The following is a 10,622-nucleotide window of genomic DNA, read 5'->3' as shown; positions in this document are numbered from 1 at the left end:
CTCTGTTTTGGCCTGTGGGAGGTTGGGAAGCAGGAACTTCAGACAGGTCTGAGCAGGGGCTGACTACTCCACATCGCTATCCGTTTGGAGCTAAGCTACACTCACCTCTGCAGTCAAATAATAAGCACCTTCTCTCCGGAGAGAAGTGTGACCTGGACAGGACCTGAAGGGTCAGACGTAGTAGACACCTGTGTCAGTCCAGCCTTTTCTTTCTTTCTTTCTTTCTTTTTTTAAATATTTTTTTGTTACAGATGGAAACAATACCTTTATTTTATTTATTTATTTTTATGTGGTGCTGAGAATCGAACCCAGGGCCTCACACATGCTAGGTGAGCTCTCTACCCTGAGCCACAACCCCAGCCCTGTCCAGCCTTTTCTTGACAAATCACATCTCCTCTATTAATACTGCTTTGTCCACGTGGCTCAGATAAGAAAGCCTGCCACACACCCAGGCAAGGGGGCCTCAAAGACCTCCAGTCAGCCAGCTGGAGCACCCACTTCCTAGACCCAGTCCCTGCTTCAAGGATAAACATGTGACCCAAATCAGGCCAATAGAAGCCTCCCTCCCCTGAGACCTTTGCTAGAGCTCTCTGGAACTCCTGAGATCATGAGCTAGAAGGGTAAGATTGTAGCACCTGTTGGTCACCTTACATCAAAGGAAACAATAAAAATCTGCCCAGAAAAAAAAAAAAATGTTAAGAAGAGGCAGTCATAGCTAAGAGATAAAGAGAAGGGTAGTCTTAATGATATTGTTTAAACACCCAGATGTAGCCATACCTGAAATTCCGTGGCTTCCCTTCACATGAACCAATGCAAAGCCTACTCTATGTATGTTGTTCAGTCACTTGCAATCTGAAGGGTTTGATTGAAACAGTAGGTGAGAACACTGCCAAGCCCTTTCTGCACCTTCACATCCCAGAGATCACAGAGATTGCAGGGAGTTCCTTGTTAAAGGCCACCGTCACCAAGCTGCAGTGACGAAGCAAAGATCATGTCCTGCTGCCCTTCTTGGACAAGTGGCAGTTGTGGAATACAAGGTGGAGCCAGCCCTGCCAACAGTTTATGTTCAGGAGTTTCCCACACTAAAAGGGCTGAGTCTTGGCCAGCTGCCCTCCAACTCATTCCCAGAGAGTTCTAGAAGTTGGGGGTCGGTGGGCTGTGATGCATTGTCTGACCAACAATTCTGAGGTCCTTTAATCACTTTATCACTTGCCAAAATGTGGGATCAGAGCTATGTAGATTTGGGAGAGAAAGAAATATCACAATATATTTTTTTGCATCTCTAGCATCAATTGGCCTTATTCAATTGTTATTTTAAATTATATTCAACAACCCAAATGTCCATCAATAAGGATCTGGTTAAACAAATTATAGTGCATGGAGTTTTTAAAAAGTGAGGTAGCACAGAAATAGATTGTCATAGAAATACGTGATGGCTGATCTTGTTTGTCAACTTGACTGGGCAGAGAGATGTCTCAAAAATTGGTCAAGCATAGCTCAGCATGTACCTGTGAGGGTGTTTCTAGAGATGATTGGCAGGGGTCAGTGAACAGAGGGGCAAGACGCTCTCTGAGTGAGAAGGCACCAGCCAAGAGTCTGGGGGGCCCAACTGGGACAATAAAGGAGGAAGAAGCCCACAAGCTCAATTCTGGAGCCATGTGTCTTTTGCTGCTGCCGTTGCCTGTGGACATCAGACTTCAGCTTCTTTGGTCCTTCAAGGTGGACTCACACCAGTGACTTGTCAGGGGGCCTCTAGGCCTTCAGCCTCAAACTGGAGCAACTTCTTCCTTGGTTCCTCTTGTTCTGAGAATTCCTGCTTCTTAGACTGAGTAGATACTGGTCTCTCCAGTCACCAGACAGCCATCATGGGCCTACCCAACCTCTGATGGTGTGAACCAACCCAATAACTCCCTCTTGTAAGTATATACATATTCTATTGGTTCTATTCCTCTAGAGAACCCTGACTAGCACAAAATATTTCTAGACCACATGAAGTATATTCTGCAATCCACAGAGTAATATGTATAGCATGTGCCCATTTTCAAAAAAATAAAACCCTGTAAGTCCTATCATTTGCAGGAGATTAATCATTTATACAGTAAGATGTGTGAGAGAAGAGAAAAAAAAGATCCATTCTCTTTGGGGGAAAGATTCAGTTGCTCTAAACTTTGAGTTTCCTAGAAGAGATGTTTCCCCCTCCCAAGGTGGGTGAGATCTGTGGGATAGAAGCTTGGATGTTTTCTTTGTCCATTTTCTGCTTCTATAACAAAATACCACAGACTGGATAATTTATAAAGAAAAGAAGTTCTTTTCTTACATTTCTGGAGGTGGGAAGTACAAGATCGAAGGGCCACATCTGGTGAGGATATTCTTATTGCCTCATAACATGGCAGAGAGCATCAAATAGAGAACAGGAGAGAGAGAGAGAGAGAGCAAGAGCAGAAACAAGAAAGCATGTTCCAGAGAAAGCTCATTTTTATAATAAAGACACTCCCCTGACAACTAATGGCATTTTTTATAAGGGTGGAGCCTTCATGAACTAATCATCTTCTGGTACCATCACAGTGGCAATTAAATTTCAACATGAGTTTGGAGGGCACATTCAAACTAGCATCCTATCCTTCATCCCCCCCAAACTCATGTCCTTCTCACATACAAAATGCATTCCTTCCATTCCAATAGTCTCCAAAAACTCAACTTCTGCCAGCATCAACCTCAAAAATCCAAAGTCCAGCGTCTCCTCTAAATCTGATATGAGGGAGACTCAGCCATGATTCATCCCAAGGCAAATTCCCCCCAGCTGTGAGCCTGTGAGATCAAAACAAGACATCTGCTTTCAGAACAGAGTGGTAAGCGGGCCTGGGATAAAAATTTCCATTCCCAAATGAAGAAATGGGCAAGAAAAGAGGGGTAACTGGCCCCAAATAAGTCCAAACCCCAGCAGAGCAAATAACGTTAAATCTTAAGACTTGAGAATAACTTGGACTCTGTGTCCTTCTTCCTAGACACTCTGGGGTTGGGTTGGGGATCCTACCCTTAGGGTTTTGCTGAGCTTAGGGCAGGCAGCGACTCTCATGGATTGGCTTCTCAGGCCTGCTGTTCTCCCAGGCTAGCGCCCCACACTGGTAGCTCTGTGGTTCTGGTGTCCCAAGGGTGACCCCGCTCCCACAGTTCCACTAGGCATTGCCCTGGTGGGGTCTCTGGTAGTCCTGCGAGTAGGTGCAGCATCCTCCGAGGCCCGGGGGAGGCCGTCAGGCCCCCTCAGCTCTGCACACCCCCAGAGTCAGCGCCACATGGACACTGCTAATGCTTACTGCTTGTGTCCCAAGGTGGAGCTGGGCAAGGAGCCTGTGGAGGCAGGCTCCTAGGCCCCCGAACCACCCTGCCCGCCTAGAACTCTGGGACTGTTATGGTAGAGGTGGCCTTGAAGATCATATTCATACCTTTGGGGTCTTCCTCCCATTCTCTTGAAATATTTGTCCTCTATCTACAGGAATCTCCTTAGCAAAAGGTCACTTGGTCACATCCTTGGTACTTTCTCTGGAACACTTTTCCGCTCTTTACATGGCCAAGTTGCAATTTTTTCAAATAGTCCCACTACTTCTCTTTTAATTATAAATTCTGTCTTTAAATAAATCTCTTTCCTCTTTCATTTCACTGTAAGCAGTAAAAACTACCATATGTAGCTTCTTCAATATTTTGCTTAGAAATGTCTTCTGCCAGATATTCTACTTCATCTCCCTTAAATTCCACCTTCCACAAAACTCTCAGGCACAAAGGTCTTGGCTACCATGTAACATGATGGCCTTCGCTCCAGTTTCCAAGACCTTGTTCCTCCTTTCAGCCTGAGACCTCATCAGCATGGTCTTTACTGTCCATATTTCTACCAGCATTCTGACCATGACCACTGGAATAATCTCTAAGAGGTTCTAGACTTTCCTTCATCCCCTCCCTCTCCTCCTCTTTCTCCTTTTTGGCACTGAGGATGGAACCCAGGCATGCTCCGCCACAGGCTACACCCCCAGGACTTGTTCTTTTTTTACTGAGGCAAAGTCTGGTTAAGTATCCCAGGCTGCCCATGAACATGTGATCCCCCTGCCTCAACCTTCTGAGTCCCTGGGGTTACGGGGTGTGCCACCACACCTAGCTAATATTCTTTTCTTCTGACCCTCGTGAGAATCACCCTGATGCTCCATTCGCAGCACCCTAGGTTTCTTCCAACTTGCTCTTCCAAATCCCTCCAGCCTCCATCTGCTACACAGTTCCAGAGACACCACTTCCACATTTTCGGGTACTTGTTGTGGGAAGTGCTGCCTCACTGCTCAGTACCAATGTTCTGTCCTAGTCAGTTTCCTGATGCTATGACATTATACCACATACTGGACAATTTATAAAGAAGATGAATATGTTTCTATAGTTCTGAGTTTGAGCAGTACAGGATAAAAGGGCCGCATCTGGCAAAGGCCTTCTTACTGTGGCACCACATGGTAAAAAGCATCACGTGGTGAGAGAGAGAGGGTGGTACAGTGGCATGTGTCCATAATCCCAGCTACTCAGGAGACAGAGGCAAGAGGATCTCAAGTTCAAGGCCAGCTTTGACAGTTGAGGAAGACCCTGGCTTAGAAGTAAAATTAAAAAGGGCTGGGGATGTAGCTCAGGGGTAGAGTGCCTCTGGGTTCAATTCCCAGTAATGGAAAAAAGAAAGGTGGGAGAGAGAGAGAGAGAGAGAGAGAGAGAGAGAGAGAGAGAGAAACAGGTGACAGACAGAGCTTACTTTTATAAGAAAGCCACCTGCATGATAACTAAACTATATCCCACAATAATTAATGGCTTTAATCCATTCATGAGGGTGGAGTTCCCCTCTTAAAGTCTCGCCTCTCAACACCATCAGTGGCAATTAAATTTCAACATGAGTTTGGGGACCCTGAAACCCTATCAGGTGTCCTCATGGCAACAGAAAAAGGCCTCCTGCTCAAGTGTCTCATCCTGCTGATTTCTAAGCCTCAGGTTTTGTCCCAGTTGTCATTACCTGTTAGGCAGGTGGATGGAAGTGGAGGTCTGTTCTGACTTGAGTAAGGACAGTGGAAGCCCCAGAGGTGCGGGACCAGCCAGGACACACTGGCAAACTCCCTGAGGCCTGGGACTTCAGGGTCAGCATGCCACTGTCCAGGGTCCTGACTGGTAAGGGACTGACCAGAGCTCTCAGTGGTCTTCTGACACTTGGATGGTGGGTGTCCCTCCCTCCCACACCAAACAGGAGATGAGTGTGTCTATGCACCTCCCTGGTCCTTTCTCAGCCCAAGCACTCCATAGAAGGTTGAATGTAGGTTCCCAAAACATATGTCCACATCCTAACTCCTGGGACCTGTGACTATGGTTTGGAGACAGGGTCTTTGTGGATGTAAGTTAAAAATTTCAAGACAAAATCATCCTGGTTTATCCAAATAAGCCATCAATCCAATGGCAAGTGCTCCTATAGACAAAGTCTGAGGTAGCTTAGACGCAGAGGAGATGACTCAGAGGAGAAGAAGGATGTGTGAAGACAGAGACAGACTGGAGTTAGGTGGCCAAAGAAATGTCAAAATGCATCTAGAAGAAGAAGGAAATAGACTGCCCAGTAATATCCTAACAGGGAACACAGCCCTCCTGACTCTGAGTTTGAACCCTGAGGCTGTGGCCATTTGTTGTGGCAGCCCAAGAAAACTAGTGCCCACCCCACACCACCCTCCCTCCTCTCCTGAGGGCACGGACCACACTTCCTTCAAGACAACATCCTACAGAGTGCTAGGGTTCTAGAGGTGGGCAGAGAAAGGGTGAGGCACCGGGCCCCGCAGGCAGCTGCCTCCCCTCACTTCACCTCATCTCTATCTGCTTCTCCAACTCCCAGGTGCTCCCCTGGGAAGTGGAAGGACTCGCCACTTCCTCTCCAGCTGGGTAGACACTTCCCTTTTATCATGCCTGGAATTCTCTCTACCGTGGCTTAGGGCAAAATTCCAAATGCAACCCTCTAAGATTTGCTTTTGATAGCCACAGCAAAGCTTTGGGGACAGACAAGGAATCTGTTCGTTCTCTCTCTCTCTCTCTCTCTCTCTCTCTCTCTCTCTCTCTCTCTCTCTCTCCCTATCTCAAAGGTGCTAATTCTCTGATATTTTCTATCTCCCTGCTCCTCTTGAAAATATCTCAGTTCTCCTTCTGGAATCCATTCCACCCTTACCGGTATGCTTCAGAAGAAGCTGACCCCAACTTCATTTCCAGGGGACTGAACTCCAACTGCTGTCATGGAAGCCCAACCAGTCTAGGGAGATTTGTGGGAGCCTGGGGTAAGGTCTTTCCTTGCCCTCCAGTAGAGACAAATTCTCCCGTCCTTTGAATATCATGGTAGTTAATGACTAGCTCAGTCATGTGGCAGTCTGAAGGGAAGTCATCCCAGGGATGAAGCCATCAGACAGAACAGGGCCCAGTAAAGGGAGCTATAAAGAGATGGGCTAGAGTTGCTAGATCAAGCCAGCTCTGAAGCCCATTCTATCTCTACAGTCAATTGGGCCAATGTATCTCATTGTTAAGCCTATTTGTCTCGACTGTTACTTGCAGCCCAAAGCATTCTAACCAATATGTTACTCAACAAAGCCAATTTTTAAGACTTGTTTTGTTATGGGCTTTGAGATTTAAATAAGCATTGTTTTTTTTTTTCCTCTTTATATCACTGTCCTATTTATTTCACATAAGAAAGTATCACACAAAGAACATGAGACAAAATACATATTTCCAAAATATAAAATTTTTTTTATTTGAAATCAAAGATATTGCCCATATTACACCAACATTCATACAAAAATCTGTGAGAAGAATGTCTAAACTGTTAACAGCAGTCACCCCTGGGGAAGAAAAATTGGGGGGAAGGGATCTCCCTTTCAAGGTCATGTATGACTAAAATGTTTGAACTTTTAGAGTTAGCATAAATTACAATTGTAATTTAAAATCCTGATGATTAAAAAGTAATCCAAGACAAACAGAGTTCCCTAGGTGCTTGTTCTACAGGCATTTTATCTGTTAGACAAAGACTTACAAAGGAACAATATTTCTTTAAAATTTGGATACAGATTTTCAGCAATTTATGACCTGATCTTGATGGTTCAGAAGACTGAAAGTTCCCTGCCACAGGAAAACCTCAGCTAAAGCTTCCAGATGGCAGCTCACAGGACCTAGTGTCTCCTGGGGTCAGGAGAGGCACTGTGGCTATGGGGTCCAAGGTCTAGCTCCTCCCTTCCTCTCATCCCACGTTCAGGGCCAAAGCCACCACACCCAGCGAAGTCCGAATGTCATCCTCACAAGACCCTGCTCTGCTTACACTTTTGCAGGAGCCAGGCTGCCCCCTCTGGAGCCCTGCATGCTCCTTGGACAGAGCTGCAGACCCTTGGCATCTCCATACAGTCCCCAGGCCTTGGAGAAGAGATCCCCAGCCCAGGCCCCAGCACCCCTGGGCACTCTGCTCTGGCCCAGGGCCCCCTGTATCCTTCACAGGCCCTAGCTGCATGATCCTTCTCTGGGTTTCCTCTTAGGCAATGCAAACAGGCTGTCTCTGACATTCCCCAGGAGTAACACCAGGGCTGATGGTCCACCCACAAGGAAGGGCTAGAGAAGGTGGCTCTGGGACCAGGGCTCACTCAGATATGGGCTGCGGCAGACAGAAGCCACAACCCACCATCCCTCCTCCTTCGGTACGGGTCTACACTTGTTTCCTGGACTTGGTCTCTCTCTGCAGCATTCCTGAGACATTGGTCTCAGGAACAGAAAAAAGAATTCAGCATGGACTTTCACAGGGTGCCGTGTGGGCCCTTCTTCCCAGAATCTCAACTCTCAGAAAAGCTAGTATGGGGGACTCAACCACCACCATCCCTGCCCACTGCTCTGGCCTGGCATGGAGATGGGTCTGGAAAGAGGCCTGAGGGGAGGTTTGGCAACTTCACTGTTTCCCCCATACTCACCTCTCCTACTGGAGGACACTTCCTCACAGGCATCAAGAAGTCTATGGACCCTGGAACCTCCTCATTCAATTCTGACACCTGCCTGTATGGGCAGTAACTGCCCAGTCTACAGGCCCAGCCTGACCCCTGTGTTGCTTCTGGTCCCCGGAGAGACCACAGTTTCCAGTCCTGTGTTGAGCATTGGAGTTCAGAGGTGGAGACCTCAGAGTGGCCTAGGGTAGCCTAGCAGGGCAGGTCGATAGAGACTCGGATAAGAGCAACTAGTGGTTGCCATGGTTGCAGCATGACTGTGTGGTGCTGGGTGCTGACAGCAGATATGATGCTGAATTGCATCTGTGTTGGTCAACTTTCTGTTGCTATGACAAAATACCTGAGAAAATCAACTAAAGGAAGAAAGATTCATTTGGGCTCATGGTGTCAGAGATTTCTGTCCATGGCCAGCTGGTTCCATTGCTCTTAGGCCTGTGATGAGGCAGGGAGCATGTGACTGAGCAGAACTGCTCAGCTCATGGCAGGAAGGAAGCAGAAAGAGAAAGAGAGAGAGAGAGCACAAGGAAGGGGAGAGGACAACGTACACCTTTCAAAGGCATGCCACTAGTGGCCTCCTTCCTCCCGTTAGACCCACCTTCTAAAGTTTCCACCACCTCCCAATAGCGCCACCATCTGGGACTGAACTTCGAACACCCGAGTCTTTAGGGGACATTCCAGATCCAAATTATAACAGCACCAGTCTGGATCCTTGAGAAGCAAATGAGATTCTTGCTTGAACACCAGAATTACAGCTTCTCTCATAATCTTGTCTTCTTGGGGAGTCCCTCTGCAAACGAGCTACCCCACAGTCATCCCCTGCTTTAGCAGGTACTTAAAGCACTTACGGGCACGTGTGTGACATGTTTTACTTGTTTTGTTGGTCACGTGTCTCCCTGCGCTCAGACAGAAGCTCTTTGAAGACAGGGCTTCGTCCATGCTCTTCTCATGTCCCCAGCCTTGAGGACAGTCTGGCACAGAACACAGATCTATAGATTCACTATTCCAAGTGAAGGGTGGTGGCTGAAAGCAGTTCTTGTCTCTCCATCTCCTTCACCATCCACTCGACCAAGCAGTCCCCAAGCCCTAGGGAAGCCGCCTCTGTCCCAGCTCTGTCACTTTGATTCCTCCTCATTCCCAAATCAGCCTCTCCACTCCTTACTTGGTGGATCTTAATCTTCAAGGCTTCTCTCACCCAGTCTCAAGCACCACCTCCTGTGCAACCTGCTCAGGTCCCTCTGTGATCACATGGCACGTTCCTGCACCCCAGGCCCCTGTCACTCCTACTGGAGTGATTTGCCCCCTGCCCACGCACTTCTAAAGAGAAGATGCTCTGAGGTGGCCGTGGGCCTGTTTCTCTCTGGGTCCTCAGGGCTTCTGTGGGTGGGGCTGTGCATAGCATCAGAGCTCCAGAAATGTTGGAGGAGACACAGAGTGAGTGAAGGAACAAAAGAAGGAGTGAAGGAATGAAGGAGCCGTCCCCGCATTAGTGAACGGGTGTGCCAGGCGGCCGGCAGACGCATGAATGAGCCAGAGAAGTTACTGAGTGAATGAGTCAGTGCCCGGGGAGGGAGCGGTGAGTGAAGGAGGCTCCCCAGCCTTCTCTGGCAGCCCTGGCATCAGTAAGTCCCCGCCACCACCCCCCAGCCCTGGGCTGGTGCTCCGTGCCAACCAGCCCCACGATGCCTCCTCCCAGAGCCAGCGAGCGTAAGTGCTGCTCAGCACACGCTGCCTGGTGCTGGCCAGACCCTGCACCAGGCAATGAATCACACAGGGGCCTGCCCTGGGGCTCCCAGGACTGGGGGCAGACAGTCAGCCTCATAAATAAACTGGATGCCACGCTGGGCAGACATGTGTTCCGGCAGGGTGGTGAGCTCAGGACTGGCTCCAGAGCCTGGGGCTGGCAGGGCTCCTCTGGAGCAGGGATCTGGGAGAACCTGGGGAGGAGAGCCTGGAAGGAGGGCAGAGAAAGGACACAAGGATAGTGGGGATGGCACCAGCAAAAGCACAACTGGAGGGAGCAGAGGGCTCAGTGGGAGCTCTGTGGGGGACACTTGGTGGGATCTGGTGTTCAGGGAGATGGCAGGGGCAGGTAGCAAATGCTGGGCACTTGAGTTGGACTTGGCTGAGACTAAGATGGGGACCATGGCATAGGCAGAGTGGGGCACAGGGACAAAGGATGGAGCCTTGTGTATTCCCAGAGGAGGACAAAGGCTCCACGGAAATGCCATAGGGAGTGTTTCAAGGACTTTCTAGGGAGCCCACAGCTGGGTGCTGCCCCCAGTGTTGCAGGATCTGCTCTGACTTCTCTCTGTGAGGGAGCTGCCATCATCCTTCTGGTCCTAATGTTCACTGCCATCAGCCTGAGGCATCAGGGGCTCCCAGACAGGGGAGGGTATGGGCGGGGGGCGGGGGCAGGTGAGACTTCCAGGTAGAATGCTTATAGGTCAGTGCGCAATGATTCTGACCGTGGTGCAGGGGCAGGGGGTTTGGATCTGGGTATGATTCTAATCCAGATAGTTGGGCTCCAGAGTTAGGCTCTTGGTCATGACATCCCGTGGTCTCCCACAGCACCTAGTAGTTGAACTGGGCAGTCCTGGATCCAGGACT

This window comes from Sciurus vulgaris (assembly GCF_902686455.1).
Source record: "Sciurus vulgaris genome assembly, chromosome: 1".
NCBI classification, from domain to species: Eukaryota; Metazoa; Chordata; class Mammalia; order Rodentia; family Sciuridae; genus Sciurus; species Sciurus vulgaris.
The sequence above is the reverse complement of the archived record's forward strand: the minus strand, read 5'-3'. Positions refer to the sequence as shown.